This window comes from Geotrypetes seraphini, chromosome 14, assembly GCF_902459505.1.
Source record: "Geotrypetes seraphini chromosome 14, aGeoSer1.1, whole genome shotgun sequence".
NCBI lineage: Eukaryota > Metazoa > Chordata > Amphibia > Gymnophiona > Dermophiidae > Geotrypetes > Geotrypetes seraphini.
Window position 1 is genome coordinate 5,339,969 of NC_047097.1, and position 19,244 is coordinate 5,359,212.

General features: G+C 40.6%; 1 protein-coding gene across 6 annotated transcripts in view; it reads left to right on the forward strand.

Moving 5' to 3' along the window:
* The first annotated feature begins 361 nt into the window (after nucleotides 1-361).
* The window catches only part of CSNK1G1 (casein kinase 1 gamma 1), a 255,154-nt gene continuing 236,271 nt past the window's right edge, over nucleotides 362-19,244 (forward strand). For all 6 annotated transcript variants that reach the window (XM_033919970.1, XM_033919969.1, XM_033919968.1 and 3 more), the window contains exon 1: nucleotides 362-728. The gene's annotated coding sequence lies outside the window, so the exon portion shown is untranslated. The remainder of the gene's footprint in view (nucleotides 729-19,244) is intronic.

Sequence of the window (19,244 nt, forward strand, 5' to 3'; positions counted from 1 at the left end):
TCCTAGACATCCCTAAACAAGCGCATTCTATGCATCGCTTTACTTCCTTGAAGGCGTATCCTTTCGTTACAGCACCTTGGCGTCTGTGCTATTAATAACGAGAGCAACTACATAAATATCCTGACATCATTAGGTTCCTGTAACCACCAGCAGCTGTCTTCCTGGTTCGCTGAACGATCTGATACCTGGAAATGATGACGCCCGCCACAGCTGTTTGCACAGAGACCTCGGGCGTCTCCGGCTGAGACACTTCCGCATAGCAACGCAATACGCGGTTGCTAGGCCAAAGACCCGCTACGGCCATAACCCGGAAGTTCTTTCCTGCTCGCTCTCCCGGTACCTGGTCTCCGCCCTTCTTTTCCTCTGTCAGAAGGAGGGCTTCACTGTCGTCAGCACTTCCGGTTCCCTCTCCCTGCAGTGAAGGAAACCGAGGTGGAAAGAAGTGGTAGTACGCTGGATTTGAGCGGCTGCGCTAGCCGCCCAGGGGGAACTAGGAAGCGAGCGCCTCTGGTCTCCTTGTCTCAGGGAGGGGCCCGGGCCGGCGAGGCTTGCTCCTTTCTTTCCCTGTATATTTGCGCACGGTGAGAGGGAAGTGAAGTTGCTGTTTCTGCTACCGCCACCCCCCCTCCCAAATCAGGTCACCGTTGCTTGGACTGAAGCTAAGAGATGTATCGGCGGTGGTGGAGGATGGCCCGTCCGGTAGGGTCCGAAGCTTAAGCAGCGGCCAGGTATACAGTACTGCTCTGTCCTCCTACTGCCTGGGGAAAGGGAAGTATGAAATGCCACGGAGTGTCCAGGCACTGGGCAGGGCAGCGCTCCCTGGAGTCTGGTCTACCTTGCCGGTTGCAACTCCTCCTCGCAAGATTTTTCTGGCATTTGTTTCGTGCTTCTCTCTCATTTTCTGGTTCCGAGTCCATCCATGGACTTGACTGAAATGCGTGGAACGAGCATGTTGGGGTGGGATTTAGTTGCTCTGACTTCATTTTATTTAATAAATGGTATTAAAGAAATTATTTCCTACAATAGTGCGTAGGTTGGTCCTTTTGAAGAGGAGAGCTCAGGTTCCTTTGCGTTTCGTTGCCTGGGTCTATGACGATCTGAAGGGAAAAATATTGTATGGGTTAAAAATGACTTACAGTTGTCCTTTTGATAAGTAAATCAATATTTGTGTTTGATAATAGTTTTGAATACTTTAAGCGAAATGTTTCCAGCAAAAGATCAGCCATTGAAAACATTTGAAACTAGGGTTCGTGTGGTAGTTTGATAAGCTATATTTTTCTTTTAAACATTATTTTTTTTGTTTCCACTTGTTTAACTTTTGAGTATGTTTGTCAACTAGTGTAGCTTACAACAGTACATGAACCTGACACAATATTATGAAATATTATGAGCAAAATTGACTTTCTTTGAGTTTTCTGAAAGAGGTTGAGTGCCCATTGCAAATTATGATGCTAATATTATGCTCACAATTAATGTACTTTCCAAAGAGAAACAAAAATAGGCTTATGGGTTTGCTGTGTGTGCTCCTTGCCATTCAAGGGCTGGATTTGTGTATTGTGCCCTCTAAACTGTAACATTTAAGAGATCCTCCTATTTTTAGAGTAGTCAAAATAGAATATAATCTAGAGCAATAATTAACATTGTTGTTAATTTATTATCCAATAATATTCCTAATGGAGGATCAGGTTAATCTTGAAAAATGCATCCTGGGTCTTGAGAAAACTTAGAAGTATTAGAAAATATTTGCATCAAGACCAAAGTAGATTGGTGATTCTTTCACTAATTCTAAGCAAGTTAGGTTATTGTAACATTATCTGTTTTGGGGTTTCTAAGAATTTTACTTTAGAGAATGTAGATAGGAAATAAGCCAAACCACTGAATTTTGGACTATCACCTCAACAAGTACGGCGGAAGAAGATGCTTGAGACTACCTTTGAATACCAAGGTCTCCTCATTTGGAACAAATTGCCAACACACCCAAGACAACCCACCATCTACCTTGACTTCAGGAAGAAACTTAAGACATATCTTGTCTCTCTATAGCCACTCTCTTATTCTCCACCCCTTCCTCCCAACAACCACCTTTCATTCTAACAATGTAACTTCCAAACTTGATCTAAATCTTATTGTAAATCACATAGATTCCTTGCAGAAATTGTGGTATATAAGGCACTGTATTGTATTTATAAAGTGAAAAAAAATCAGGATTAATATGACTTTTTTTATCACCTTACACTGGCTTCCAGTAGAGGCCAGAATAATGTTTAAATTATGCTGCCTATTATTTAAATTCTTATAGGTCTTGACTTTCAAAAATATTTTCAAATATATGTAGATCAATATTATGACATTTGCAATGCATTGTTTTACAGTTTCCAAGGGGACTACTTAAAAAAAACACAACTGTTTACCATCTTATCCTCTTATCAAGCTACTTCTAGTTGGCCAACTCTTCCAAATGAATTAAAATCTATATCAAATTTTAGTGTCTTTTAAAAAAGCACTGAAAACAATCATGTTTTGAAAGTATATTTTATGTAGATAAGTCAGATAACGTCTCTCTATAAATGTATGAGTGAGTGCTGAAAAGTTCTCCGCCTAACCAACTTCCTATACAGTATTCTGAGTGTTATTTTGCCACTGTAGTTGAAAAGAGTATTATCTTATTTCGTTAAATGCCAATTTGCAGAAATTAAATTCTATATTTTAACATTGTTTCAGACCATTGATTGAACCATATCCATGTCTTTCTCTTCTTGGTTGATATAACTTTTCAGCACCCCCTCGTAAACTGGCCTATTACCAGTAAATCCTAGATTTACTGATCTAGCTTCTTTGCAGTATTATCTGCTATGAACTAATTGTTGGCAATAGTGGAATATAAATTAACTGTAAAAGAAAATAGACCCCCCCACCCCCCAAAAAAAGTCAGTAAGTGAGGTCGTAAGCTGTACCCTGTCCTAGATTATATGTAAATGTGGTCCAGTGTGTCTGGAGTTGAAGAAGATCCTGACAGTGATATTTTTAGCGATTCATAAAGAAAAGTGCAAATACTTGTGTATGTTTCAGAATATTGTCTCCATATGAAGGTGCTAGCTCAAACACTCCCAGTATTCAGCAAATTCATTCACTGTTTAGGCAGGGGTAACGTTTTGTAATGGGTTTCACTCCCCCAAGTATTTTTGAAAAATGGAATCACCTGGTTTCATTAGTCTAGAATCAAACATTTTATTATTGATGTTAGCCATATGAGTGTTTTATGCTTCCTCAGATATATGTTCAGAGGTTAAAGTAGGCCTTTTTGTGTGCATATAGACCTGCACTGAAAACAGTTATTGCCAGTCTTTCAGTGTCGGGGAGAATTTACCCTTTCTTTGCATTGGTCTGCTTAACATACTATGCCATCAAATTTTCTTATCCTCTAGTTATCAACTGCACATTATTTGTAATCTGTTTCCTGATAATTTTTTTTTTTTTTTACAATGAAATAAAAAATAATTTGAGACTCATTTTACATATAAATTCATTCATTCTTGTATTCTTATTTTTTATTACTTATCACTTGCTTTGACTGACAGTTTATACTATTTGCTGGCTGGTAGGTAACTTAACTTCAAGCATTTGACATGTGCAAAGATCCTACATATGTCGGGGTTCATTGGCACAGTCATAAGTAGTGAGCTAGTGGTAAAAGTTTAGTACATTGCATGCCTTGACTTACTAATTCCTGTACATATTTGCCATGTGTATAGGTTAATTTGTTTTAGATGGAAGGTGTTCTGTGAGTGGAAGTAATTTTCCTTTCTGAAATTCCATATAGAATTACAAATGCAAGGAAACTTTGTTATAGATTTATTGACTTGATGCTGACTTGTACAGTACATGTATTTGATCTGTAGATATTATCTTGTTTAGTAGACTTCTTTTAGCTTCTGGGCAGATAATCTGATAGAAAAGGAAATAAGAACAATATATAAGGTATTGATTTGTGCTAATACATTTAGGGGTCCTTTTACTAAAGTGCAGTAAATTTTGCAGCTACTGCATTAACTGTTGGGAGCATGCCTGGAATTTGCTCATGACAGCTAATGTGAATGAACTTAGGATTGTCTGTGGCATTAAGTGATCTGTGGTATCTACTGCATTAGTAGCTAATATACTACGCCTTTAGCAGAAGTGAAAGGTATATCGGAGAAATTATTGATAAGTAAATGTTATGGGAAAAAAAATGTATACCTAATTATTGCTTGAGTCCGACTACCCCATCATATTGATACAGGAAGAATAAGATTCATTGTTTCATGATGTATTGGGAGTTGAGATCAACCAGTCACACTAAAAAACTCTGTAAAGCTCATAGAATTTATGAACAATGGAATTATAGGATCTTCAGATGGTTGTTAGAGTGTATAACTCAAAAATTCAGCTCAGTTCTTCATTGAACTGGTTTAAAGACAAAAAACAGAAAGCAGATTTAAATGGTCCATATTCTCAATGGAGAAGGGTAATTAGTTGGGTTCCCCATGGGTCTGGGCTGGGACCGTTGATTTTTAACATTTATCAATGATCTAGAGATGGGAATAACTAGTGAGATAATTAAAATTGCTAATGACAAAGTTGTTAAATTGCAAGAGGACCTTGTTAGACTGGAAGACTGGGTGTCAAAATGGCAGATGAAGTTTAATGTGAGCAAGTGCAAAGTGATGCATGTGGGAAAGAGGAACCCAAACTATAGCTAAATGATGCTGGGTTCTATGTTAGGAGTTGCTGCCCAGGAAAAGGATCTAGGTGTAATTGTTGAGGATCGTTGAAACCCTCAACTCAATGTGCATCGTCATCTAAGAAAGCAGAATATTAGTAGTTAACAAGAAAGGAATGGAAAACAAGATGAACAAGTTATAATGCCATTGTATCACTCTATGGTACAGCTGCAACTTGAATACTGTGTGCTGTTCCGGTCACTGTATCTAAAAAAAAAAAAAATATAGCGGAATTAGAAAAGGTACAGAGAAAGGTGATGAAAGGTTTGGAACGACTTCCCTATGAGGAGAGGCTAAAGCGGCTAGGGCTCTTCAGCTTGGAGAAGAGATGGCTCAGGAGTGATATGATAGAGGTCTGTAAAATACTGAGTGGAGTGGAAAGGGTAGATGTGAATTGCTTGTTTACTCTTTCTAAAAATACTATCGTGTTTCCCCGAAAATAAGCCCTAGTATGATTTTCGGGGTAGGTCTTAATATAAGCCCTACCCCAAAAGTAAGCCCTAGTCCTGGGATTCGCCAGCAGCAACTCTTCAAACCGCCCCCCCCCCCCGCCACGCAGCCAAACCCCCCTGACCCTCCATCCTTTCCTCCCATCTGAACCCCGCCGATCGTGAGCAAGCCCTATATACCTTCATCCAAAGCAGCGTCGGGCTGGCTGCACTCTAAACAGGCTGCATTGGTCTTCTCTGCTGGGGAATTCACTCTGCCATGTTACTGATGATGTCATCAGTAACATGGCAGAGGGAATTCCTTGGCGGAAAAGGCCGAAGCAGCCTGTTTAGAGTTTAGGGATTGCTGCGAATCACATCTATAAGTCACGTTTTAAAAATTGAGATGGTTGATAATTATATACTCTTAACAGCCATCTGAAAATCCTATAAATTCTTATATCTTCTATGAGCTTTACAATCTTCTTTAGTGTGGTTGACTACTGATTAGAGATTAGCCTTGTGATATACAGATGTGTTGGGAGTTGAGATTGGCATATTAATAATAATAATAATAATAATAATAACTTTATTCTTCTATACTGCCACAATCTTGCGACTTCTAGGCGGTTTACATTCAAGAGAGCTGGACATTTCAGCGAGTTACAATATGCAGATAGTCAGAGGAAATATAGAGTACAGAAACTTTGAGAAAGTGGAAATGTAAGCTGTACAGTTTGCTAAGCGAATATATAAAATATACAGTTTGCTAGGAAATTTCCGAGAGGACCTGTTAGGAAAAAGTCGCGAATTACAAAAAATAAAAAATACAGCGACAATTACAATATACAGCGAAATTCCGAGAGGGCCTGTTAGGAAAAGGTCATGAATTTATTAGGAAAAGGAAAAGGTCATGAATTTAGGAAAAGGTCATGAATTTATTATTCTAATAGGAAATGCAAGGAATTCATGAACATATGGATACATTTATTTGAATAACTTATTCCCCTTGTCTAGGAGTCAAATACTGAACAAACTACAGACTCGGCCCAGAACTTTTGTTCCCTGTCTTTAAAAGGGGGATTAGTGGGTGGAAGGCGAGGTAATAGGGAAGAGGTAGGGCAGTAGGTAGAAGGGGATAAAACAGCTTTGGTTCTTTTTGTTATAGAACTGAAGTTATAAGAAACTTGGTTTTGATTGGATTAGAGTGATGTTTATAATTATACAAACATTTTTGTCTTTGTATTTACATGAGTTGTTAAAAACAATAAATAGAAGATTAAAAAAAAAAAAGCTAATGTATGCTAGATTATCATGAGTTAACTGCAAGGTACATTCCATGTTATACTGTTGACAATAGCACATATGCTCATTCTCATATTAAACCACCACATGTGCTAATTTTCACAGACTTTTCCTTAAAATATAAATACTGTAAACCACTTCTACGTTTTAGAAAATGGTAGGATATAAGAACATAAGAATTGCCGCTGCTGGGTCAGACCAGTGGTCCATCGTGCCCAGCAGTCCGCTCATGCGGCGGCCCTCTGGTCAAAGACCAGCACCCTAAATGAAACTAGCATACCTGCGTACGTTTTGGTTCAGCAGGAACTTGTCTAACTTTGTGTTTAATCCCTGGAGGGTGTTTTTCCCTATGACAGACTCCGGAAGAGTGTTCCAGTTTTCTGCAACTCTCTGTGTGAAAAAGAACTTCCTTACGTTCGTACGGAATCTATCCTCTTTTAATTTTAGAGAGTACCCTCTCGTTCTTCCTACCTTGGAGAGGCTGAACTTCCTGTTCTTATCTACTAAGTCTATTCCCTTCAGTACCTTGAATGTTTCGATCATGGCCTCCTCTCAGTCTCCTCTTTTCAAGGGAGAAAAGGCCCAGTTTCTCTAATCTCTCACTGTACGGCAACTCCTCCAGCCCCTTAATCATCTTAGTCGCTCTTCTCTGGACCCTTTCGAGTAGTACCGTGTCCTTTTTCATGTACGGTGACCAGTGCTGGATGCAGTACTCCAGGTGAGGGCGCACCATGACCTGGTACAGCGGCATGATAACCTTCTCCGATCTGTTTGTGATCCCCTTCTTTATCATTCCTAGCATTGTGTTCGCCCTTTTCACCGCTGCCGTGCATTGCGCGGATGGCTTCATCGACTTGTCGCTCAGAACTCCCAAGTCTCTTTCCTGGGAGGTCTCTCCAAGTACCGCTCCAGACATCCTGTATTCGTGCATGAGATTTTTGTTACCGACATGCATCATTTATCCACGTTGAACCTCATCTGCCATGTTGATGCCCATTCCTTGAGCCTGATTATGTCACGTTGCAGATCTTCGCAATCCCCCTGTGTCTTCACTACTCTGAATAACTTTGTATCATCCGCAAATTTAATCACCTCACTTGTCGTACCAATGTCCAGATCATTTATAAAGATGTTGAAGAGCACAGGTCCAAGCACCGAGCCCTGTGGCATGCCATTGGTGACTCTTCCAGTCCACTCTCTGTTTCCTATGTTCCAGCCAGTTTTTATTTCACATGAGTATTTCACCCTCGATTCCATGGCTCGCAATTTTCCGAAGTGGTCATTCATGCGGAACCTTGTCAGACACCTTCTGAAAATCCAGATATACAATGTCGACCGGGTCACCCTTGTCTATCTGTCTGTTTACTCCCTCAAAGAAGTGCAGCAAGTTCGTCAAACACGATCTGCCTTTGTTAAAACTGTGCTGACTGGTCCTCATCAGCCCGTGTCTGTCAAGGTGATCAATGATGTTGTCCTTTTTCAGCGACTCTACCATCTTTCCCAGTATCGAGGTCAGACTCACCGGTCTGTAGTTTCCTGGATCTCCCCTCGAACCTTTCTTGAAGATCGGCCTAACATTCGCCACCTTCCAGTCTTCCGAAATCTTTCCCGATTTGATCGACAGATTTGCTATTAGTTGAAGCAGTTTAGCTATGGTCCCTTTCAGTTCCTTGATTGGTTAGAGCATCAGGCTGCAAACCAGGGAAGCCTGGTTCAAATTCTGCTGCTGGTCTTTGTGATCTTGGGCAAGTCACCTCAGGTACACACTTAAATGGAAAATCCACCAGTAACTCTCCTTAAGCTGAAAAAGGTGTGAGAGAAATTCAAATAAATAGCTCTTACAGTAAAGTAATGATGGCTAATATTTATACTGACACAAGTATCCTCGTATGTGAAGACCATTCCAAGGCAAAAAAGCAATAGTGCAAATGCATTTGTTCATAGAATGAATGGGTTTGTACTGCATCTGATTAGTCCAGTTAATGAGTCTACTGTAGATGTTATGGCTCAAAAGTAGTGGGCTTATTTTAGAGTTAATACATATAAATTCTTAATCTCTTTTTCAAGGAACCTGCTTTGTGCCACAGCTGATGATTTCTGAAATGATTCAATTTTTCGATTTGCTTTTCCCACCCAATTGGGTATTTAAAAAAAATGTCCTGATAGGTTTTTGTAGTCTTTCCACCCACCCCACGCCGGTGCTGTGGCGTAAACAAAATAAATCAAAAAATACTTTTCCTCTCTTTGTTAGGTCCTAACTCATGCTCGCTAACACCAGCTCTAGCAGGATACACATTTCAAATCTGACATATTGTAATCACAAAATAGAAAATAAAATTATTTTTTCTACATTCCACTGCCATATCCAACATAGGGAGTGTTGGTTGTTGAATCGGTGAGTCCGATTTTCTCAGACGACTCGATTCAAATTGATTCACCAAAGTGAATCGTAGAATCAATTTGAATTGGCGAATTGGGCAGTACTATTATACACATACTAGCTGATTACCCGGCGTTGCCCGGATATTTATTTATCCCAAAATGTCCAACCCCCTACATGTCCCACCCCACTATGTCCCACCCCCCACGTTACCCCCCCCCACATGTCCCATATGCCCCACCCCCATGTCCCAACCCCCTACCCTCCACATGTCCCAAAGGAATGTCCCTCTCTATGGGGCTGAACTTAGACTTAAACGGCATCGGGAGTGTCGGTATTCATCTCTGTGAGCCCGAAAACTATGGGTTGGACATTAATATCTGTCGCTTTTGATAATTTTAACATATCACCCCCTTCCCACCCCCACAGTATTTTACCCCGTCCCACCTGCACAATATTTTTCCCCAGATAGTAAGTCATATGTGTACCAAGTTTGGTTGAAATTTCTCCATGCGTTTCAGAGTTATGCTGAGTATTCATCTGTGAGCCCGAAAACACTATGGGGTAGATACTAAAATCTGTCATTTTCAATCATTTTTACATATCCCCCCCCTTCCCACCGTGTTTGTCCTCAGATAGTAAGTAATGTGTATGTCAAGTTTGGTTGAAATCTGTCCATGCATTGAAGAGTTATGCTGGAACATACATACATACACACACACACATATATTCAAATTATAATGTGAAATATCTGACAAAATGAATACATTACAACTAACGCAAAACTTGATTATAAACAACATTTTTAGTTTCACCTCCAGGAGCAAGAACATATAAATTCTTGGGTGAACCCACCCTTGAGCAAGCAACATAGAGTTGTGGGCCGCGAGACCCCCAGAACATATCACCCCAGGTAGTGAGAGATCTGCATACCAAGTTTCGATCAAATCGGTCAAGCCGTTTTTGAATTACAGTGAGAATGGCAGCTTTTTACATTTTTTCCATTGACATGAATGGGTGAAATCTGATTTTCTGTTTGTAGCTCCGCCCACGTGTGCAGGTGGGCCGCGAGACCCCCAGAACATATCACCCCAGGTAGTGAGGGATCTGCATACCAAGTTTCTTTCAAATCGGTCAAGCCGTTTTTTAATTACTGTGAGAATGGCAGCTTTTTACATTTTTTCCATTGACATGAATGGGTGAAATCTGATTTTCTGTTTGTAGCTCCGCCCACGTGTGCAGGTGGGCCGCGAGACCCCCAGAACATATCACCCCAGGTAGTGAGGGATCTGCATACCAAGTTTCGTTCAAATCGGTCAAGCCGTTTTTGAATTACAGTGAGAATGGCAGCTTTTTACATTTTTTCCATTGACATGAATGGGTGAAATATGATTTTCTGTTTGTAGCTCCGCCCACGTGTGCAGGTGGGCCGCGAGACCCCCAGAACATATCACCCCAGGTAGTGAGGGATCTGCATACCAAGTTTCGTTCAAATCGGTCAAGCCGTTTTTGAATTACTGTGAGAATGGCAGCTTTTTACATTTTTTCCATTGACATGAATGGGTGAAATCTGATTTTATGTTTGTAGCTCCGCCCATGTGTGCAGGTGGGCCGCGAGACCCCCAGAACATATCATCCCAGGTAGTGAGGGATCTGCATACCAAGTTTCGTTCAAATCGGTCAAGCCGTTTTTGCGTGATCGCGGCACATACACACATACACACATACATACCTCCGATTTTATATATATATAGATAGTGAAAGATTACATATGTGTACTACCCTTGCTAGAACTCCACAGCCTTTTCTGCTCCCAAATACAGTACTGTATTTTTTTAATAAATGCAATAGGAAAGCTTTTATATTGATTTGCATTTGCATGATCCTAGAAGGAATTTTTAAATGCTTTTTAAGTGATATGGATAATTTGATGTTAATTTTCCTTGGATTCTAAGAGTGTAAGAAATAGCATGAACAATATTGGAAAGATGATCTAAGTCATAAACGTATGCTTTTATATCTAATTATGGTAGCTACATAATGTCTGGTATGGTTACATTGAGCACTCTGTCATAGTGCTGGCCTGGTTAGAACGTTTAATCATTCTGGTAATTTTAGTGAAGCTTTCCTGAATATCCTAGAGTCCTAGAGGCTTTGTTTCTTTGTAAGAGTTGTTACATTGCTTAAGGGAGTTGTGCAATTTTATTTTGGTTGCCTAGATATGCTGCTTCTCATATAATGGTAATTTGTGAAGGAAACAGAAACTTTACCATTCTTATCTGAGAACTTCATTTTTATCCAATTTCTATGCATTACATTTTGTAACATGCAGACCAATATGGAATTCAAAATATTTTCTTTATTTCTGGTTCATTGAGAAGGCACTGTTTCCTGCAAGCAGAACATTAAGAATTACTACCCACATAGAGCAGAATATTAAGGATTATAACTGTTGAAGAATTGTGTATAGTGCTGGTAGAGCAGCAGATGTTGACCCTACCCATCTGGGGTAGTTTCATGTCGACCTGTGCTTTTCTTTGATTTGTTTGTGTTGAGAGTATTCAAGCTGAAACATTTTCTTTGAGCAACTCCTGCGAGTGTCATGAATATGGATGTTCTCATTATCATATAGACAGGCAACCTTTTAGTTGTCTTCTCCTCTAAAGAAAAATAAAGGCTACACGGAGGTAAACAACAGGGAAATTTGAACTGCATGATGATTAATGCAGTGTCAGTGGGGGGAGGAGGAGGAGGCAGCAAAACCGTAACTCCAGATTTTCTGTCTTTAAGGGCTCCTTTTACTAAGGTACGCTAGCGTTTTTAGCGCATGCAAAAGATTAGCGTGTGCGCTAGCCGAAAATCTATCACCTGCTTAAAAGGAAGCGGTAGCAGCTAGCACACGCTAAAACCGCTAGTGCGCCTCTGTAAAAGGAGCCCTAAGTGAAATCAAGGCTGGGATGGTTTCACTTTTATCTTTCTAGTAATCTTAATGGGCTTTCTCATGTAATGCTCATAGTTCCTTATTGAATTTAACTTCCAGTCTATATTCTAGAACATATAAGGAAACTTATAGATTTTTTAAATTTTATATAACATTATAGTGGGTTACCACATAGCAGAGCTGAGACGTCTAGAGACTCAAGCTTTAAACTAGTGGTTCTCAACCAGTGTGTCTGGACACACTGGTGTGTTCTAAGAGGCAAGAGGTGATTATAAAAAATTGGTGTAAACACTAAGCCTGTGTTTCCTTTACAACCATCAGTGTCAGCAAGTCATTGTCAGAATTCATGAGAGTCAGTTTCATAAATTCCCCCTATAACTAGTCCCTATTTCTGCTTTCTCGCTGCCCCTAATAATAACTGCTGCCTCCAGCTCCAGTTGAAAAAAATTGCCGGTCTGATATCCATAGATTCTGTTGAATAGTATGTTTACAGGTTTTGTGTTGCTTCACAATATCTGGCAGTGGAGGGATTTTGTGATGCCAGAATTTGAATTTACGAGTTCATATGTTTTGTTGTATGACAAGTGAGAATTCTGGGATTGATGTTGCATACAGATTTTTGATACAGGATAGGCAAATTCATAATAAACTTAAACAATGAAATATTTAGGCATGCTTTGTTCAGTTGTGAGTCAATGTTTGGTGTGTCACATACAAGAACGTTGTCTGTAAGGGGTGTCACAATAAAAGAAAGATTAAAGATTAGAACCACAGCCTTAAACAATGCATTAATGTTTGAATTTTCTTACAAAAAGGGTTAACAGACCTATAAACCTAATTATTATTATTATATTGATAGCCCACCTCTATCCAAGGCGGGTTACACACTGTTTTTGTTGGAACTGTTTTCATGAACATACATACAGTGTTGAGACAATCCAGCAAGGTAATCACAAAGAAAAAGGACTCACCATGTACAAAAGATTAAAACACAAATGTATTTTAAACAATTTAAAATTGTCTAGTTTCTTGATATTTGTGTGTGTGTATTGGGGGGGGGGGGTGGTTGGTCCTTGAAATCAGTTGTAAACTCTTAGTAAAAAGTTGCTCACTGCATTGAGAATACAAAATGGACACTCAGAAGATTGCTCTGTGAAAATTTGAGATTGCCATCCATGTCTGCATGATTTTTCCCTCTCTACGGGATAAAATTGAATATCCCCTAAGGCTACATGGAAGAAAAATGCAGTAGACTGGTAATCTTCATTATTTTTTAAGTAAGGGTCATACTGGCACGAAGACTTTAGTGCAAAAGACAGAGCCATTACTAGACAACGTATCTGATGCCCAGCACCCTGGACAGTGAAAAATGAGGGCCTTTTTGCAATGATGAATTCTGTCTGGCTGTTTAATCACACTTGGATCAACAGGTGTAACTAGAAGATAGCCTGATTCCTCAGATTTGTTCTCTCCCCTGTACACAGTATCTCACCTTTTCTTTGCCAATCTCAATTCTCATCATCCTGCCCCTGTTTCTTCAAGCCAGTTTATTGTTCCTTCAAATTCCACAGAATCTTGCTGCTGGTGTCACCTCTGGGGCGGCTATTCTGTTTTCTTCCAACATCATGTGGCTATAGGGGAGTTTGTCACCCAGTATCCAAATTTCTTCATAGTTATTTAGTCTTGTGAGACTAATATTGGCATTTGGATGCTGTCTGGCTCAAATTCACTGAGAGCTGCTCAGTCCCAAACCAAAAACATAAGAGTTGTTTTGAAAGTAATGCCAATAGCAAGCTTTGTTTAAAAAAAAAAGAAAAAAAATTAAGGGAAGTCGGGGAGTTCCTCTTTTTGAAAACGCTGAAAGAGCCACATCTAACTTGAAAGGAAGACAAGACTCCTCTGAACATAACAAGTATATAAGAGTCCTGACAGGATAGATCTTGCAATTCAGAGACTTGTCTGGATGAACAAATTGCAACCAAAAATACCACTTTTAAGGTAAGGCCCTTAACTCTTTCAGGACCATAAGGATCGTAGGCCAATTTTTGTGGTTTTGACGACATTTTTATGGTAAAAAGGGCTTGCAGATGCCAAAAAATTGATTTTTTTTGTGAAATATCATTATTTTTATTTTAAAAAATCACACTTCTGGCTTATGGACAGTGTGGCAAGTGAATCTTCTCGTCAATCTGGCAACGACGCTAATGAATGAATGTCGGAACCAGTTTGTTTACATAAAGGCAGTATCATATGGAATCCGTACATATCAAATTTAGAACTGTAGACTATCCCAATCAAAATTGATAGGATTTTAAAGTTATGGGACAAATATGTCCCTTGGTCCTGAAAGGGTTAAAGGATACCCATTTCAAGGGCTCAAAATAAGACCTTTCCAAGGCATTGAGAGCCAGTTTGAGGTCCTGCTGGGGCAAAACAGCTGAAGAAGAGGTGGGGGGGAGGGGGACAGGCAAATATGTGTTGATTCTATGCAAAAATAAAATGCATGAACAACCTCATATATCATTAGGGACACGCTTCAAACTTTGCTGCTAAACCAATAAAGAGTTGCCACTTGGACTTTCAGAGAGTTCAGAAATAAACCCTGCTCCAAACCCTCTTGCAGAAATGTGAAGAACTCTGCCTGCTATGGGGAGAACGTGTAATCAACACTATTCTGCTCAAAAATCTATCGGATCTGGACATCTGCCAGTGATGTGTACTGTCTATGGGTCTTGAGGAGCATGGCTATGACCAAGGCAGAGTAACCTTTGTTCTTTAGGTGACGTCTCTGAAGGGTCACACCAGAATGGGTCTGGATTCTCCATGATTACTGGCCCTGCCTTAGTAGATCCTGATCCTATAGAAGATATGGCAGGTGTAACAGATCTGTGTATCAGGAGCAATGGGGCTGGTCTGGTGCCACAAAGATCAAAAGAAATGCAGAGGATCTAGCCAATGAGAGACCAAGATGGAAACACATAGAGATGCTTCCTTTCCCACCAGGGCTGCATTAGGCCATCAATTCTGGCTGAGCCTATAGGGAACATTGTGCATTCCAACATAATGCTATCATATCATAGCATGGAGGGCTCAAGTGCACCATCAGAAGCTGAAAAACCAAGGGAATTGGCTCCCATTCTCTGGATCCAGGAATCTGGATGAGCATTCACTGTTTTGCAGTGTGCATTGCTACACTGAGATCAGTTTTGCCAACATCATAGCGGCACTCCTGGTTCCTCATTTTGGCATTCCCAGCAACATGTGAATCACGTTTCTCTTCAACAAGGGAAGAAACATTGGAAGAGCTAACTTAATGGCCCTGGCTTCTAGATAGTTGATGTATAATTGGGTCCCCAGCCTGAAAGACTCGCATAAGTAGTTATTACCAGCCAGTTGAGTAGATCTAAGTGAACTCTCTTGAGCAAATGCTTGGGATTGTCCCACCAAGCTAGACATCTCCACAGGGCTTCAGAGGAGCTGTTGTGTGTCAAACTCCTGTAAGAGAGGAACCCAATGAGACATTAAGGCCTTCTGAAGAAGATGCATATGGGCCTTTGCCCATGGTATCATTTTCAGTGTCATTGCCATGGAGGTGAGAAGCTGGAAATAGTCCCAGCTCCAAGGGGCCTTCTGTGTTGATAACGCTCCTTTTTTTCCCTCACCTTGTGATTTGTAGCTTGAGCATTTACTCCACTGGGAAAAACACTGTCCCTTGCCCCTGGTATCAAAATATTCCCAGGACTTCTTTAGCAATTGAAAACAAAAGACCTGATCCAGTAGGACAATCAAGTTTCAAGTTTATTAAAATTTGCTTAATCGCTGAATGACTCCCACAAATTTTTGCGAGAATTCATGGGAGTCATTCAAGAAGCCGAGCAGCAGTGACAAAGTACGCTCCTGCTCGGTACTGCTCTGCAGCTGAAGCCGAAACTTGTGGCAGCAACCAACCGGGTTAGCAGCGAAGCAGGAGCATGGAAAGCTTTCTCTTGCCCGCTACACCTCTGTACCACCAGGGATTCCAGCAGCAGAGGAGGTATGATGGACTGGGCAGGGAGAGGGGACAGGGTGGAGAGCCTGGGAGGGAGGGAAGGGGGCTGGGTGCAGTGCCTGGCAGGGAGGGAGCTGGATGCAGAGCCTTACAGGGGAGGGCACTTGAATATTAAGCCGCCCAACTTATATTCAAGTCAAGAATTTTTCTCCTTTTTGGGGGGAAAAATGAGGGTCTTGACTTATATTTGGATCGACTTATATTCAAGCTAGTCAAAATGTGTATTAAGTATTATATTGTTTTAATTTTAAAAAAAACTTTAGAGTGGATTATTTCATCCAAAATTAAAAATTAAATTTTTTTTCTACGTTATTTTCCTAATTGTATTGGACCCAATCTCTTGCTTCTGTTTTCCTCTAACTTCTCTTAACTCTATTGTCAGGGTTATGAAGAGATTTGCCTTGGGTGAATCTCTTCATAAAGGCAGTTAATAAATCCAAATTAATAATGTCAGTGTTCTCTTCTGCTCTTCATTTCCTCCACTACTTCTCTCTTTTCCATTTATTTTTCTGCCTAATAGTCCTGATTTCTTTCATTCTTATTGTCTATTCTTCTATTTCGCTCTTTACTGCATGTACCTATAATGTTTTATCTTTCACTCACATCATAAACCTAAGAATTAGATTAGATTAGATTAGATCATCTCTCGTATGCTCCAATCTTTCACTCTGTTTTCTTTCTGCTTCCATCCAGCATCTCTTTCCCCCTTATTCCATCTAGCCTTTGCACCTTCTGTTTGCTCAAGGACCATCAGCAGCAGAACAGGAATGTTGCATTCTTTGGTCTCTATGCATATGACTGCCCCTCTGCTGGAAGTTCTTCCTCCTAAACTGGAAATCAGCATCAGAAGAGATAGAATTGTGAGGCCTCAGCCTCTCTGAAAGCATCTGCCAACTGTTTGTTGTTTTGTTGCTGAGATCAGTAGAAGGTGAAGGTGGTAGCGGGAGGAAGGGAGGTAGGGAATGTCATAGCTGGGGCTTCCAGGTGCCTGTTGCAGCTTGTAAAACTATGCTGCCCTAGGCAACTGCTTAGTTTGCCTTATGCAGGGACCATCTCCCAGTACAAAGATTAGGAAAGCTGGAGAATTGGGCAACAGTATAATAATGGGTGATTTCAATTACTCTACTCTAATCAAAACCCCATATGGAAACAGACATCCACTCTGCAACACTAAAAGGCCTCAATCACATACAACAATCACACAACACAAAACAGCAGGAGAAAAAACAAAAAGAAAAAAGAAGTGGAGAAAAAGCCTCATTTCTGCTTCATTGGCAAAAAACTCCACTTCTTCAAAATAAACACTCCTGCTCACCACCAAAAAAAATAGAAAAAAGCACTGTGAAAGCACTGTGGTGCCAGTAGTTTGTGAAGTGGAATGAGAGCCCAAGGAGCATGGTGGGTCTGGAAAGTATGCATGTGATGCAGTGGAATGGATACCCCTGACGCAGCGAATGAAACGAAACGGAGGGTTCCCTGTTGGGTTTAGTGGCTGCAAGGCCCAGGAGATGAAGTCTTGGACTGAGAAGTTCCTGGATGCCAGTGGCAGCTAAGTTGTTTCTTTCTTTACCTGCCTCCTATGCAAGATCCTGGACCGTATTGCTGTAGTGCTCATTTGTCCACATTATCACGATTTGGGGCTGTGGGTCCCGACGTGCTGTTTGATATCACTCTGTAGGCTATCACAGTGCTTTTTTCTATTTTTTGGGTGGTGAGTAGGAGTGTTTATTTTGAAGAAGTGGAGTTTTTTGCCAGATGAAGCAGAACTGAGGCTTTTTCTCCACTTCTTTTTTCTTTTTGTTTTTTCTCCTGCTGTTTTGTGTTGTGTGATTGTTGTATGTGATTAAGGCCTTTTAGTGTTGCAGAGTGGGTGTCTGTTTCCATATGGGGTTTTGATTAGAGTAGAATAGTTGAGTTTACTGACTCTGGTCCCGAGGTGAAGTGTTTAGTGATTTCAATTACCCAATTCACAGGATGAGATAAATAATTCCAATCCACTACACTAGCAATATCATTCCGAGTAGCCTGTAATTTCAGTTTATGGGCCAAAAGCCTACTATTTCTGTTATTAAATTCAAAATATTCTTGACACGTTTTATTTAAAGCCTCGGCCATATCAACCAATTCCAATTCTTTCAATTCTGATCTCAAGGTGGCCAAGTGCTCCTTCTCCAAATCAGAACGGACTCACCCATGAACCTTCCCTTCAAAATCCAATAATTCCGTCCTTTTGGTATAGATTGCCCGGCGCCTATCCCTACGAAGAAACGCTTCCAAAGTAATCGCATGACCTCCGACAACCGCTTTCAATGCCTCCCACAAAGTAATAGGATCAATATCAATATCATTGAACTCAAGATAGTCACGTAACCCTTTCGCCAAATAATCTACCTTTGTAGAGTCAGATATTAAAGTATCATTAAACCGCCAGGAAGCAACTTGTCGCAAAAAAGGCCCTCCCTTCAAGACCAACAAAACCGCCGCATGATCCGTAAACACTGCAGTATGTATAGTACATGACAATACCCTATGATATAAAAAACTATTCCCTAACCAATAATCAATCCGGGATTCCAAATCATGAATAGCAGAATAAAAAGTATATTCCCGAGTCCCCAGGTGTAAAGCACGCCATATATCACAGAGCCCCCAGTGAGAAATCAAAGTGTACAATGCCCCTCTATTTCACCCCCCCAAACGAGGAACCCCCAACCAAGCTGTCCACAGAGGGATTTAAAGGCAAATTAAAATCACCCCCCACTAACAACAACCCCTCCTGTTGGAACTGCAACACTCCCTCCAATGTAGTGAAAAAAGTACCCTGATCTACATTAGGGGCATAAACATTACATAAAGTATACTGCTGCTCATGCAAAGAGAAACAGATCAACAAATAATGCCCTTCCGGATCCCTAATAACTTTAGTAACCTGTATCTGCATCCCCTTAGCAAACAAAATAGCCACCCCTCGGAGGCCTCAAAAGATATTCTGCTTTAGGCAAAAGATCAGTCTCCTGTAAGAATACTATATGAGTCAGATGATGTATCAACTCTATATATAACAGGTGACGCTTAGCCAGAATATTGAGGCCCCGCACATTCACAGATACAAAGCGTAAGTCCCCCATCAGAACCCCAAATCACACAATGTAACATAGTAGCTGCGCACTACAAGCAGCCCCCCCATGTCCCAGTGCCAAATGGCCAAACATACACACAGCAAACCAACCTCCCTTCCCCTCCCCTATCCCCCATACACCCTCCCTCCCATCCCTCAACTGTTGCAGCAAGCATTGCCTTATGCTTACTACAATGGACTAGGAAGAGTCCTTCTCCACATACCCTCCCACAAAAAACAAAACCCCCAGCACAGAAAACCTCC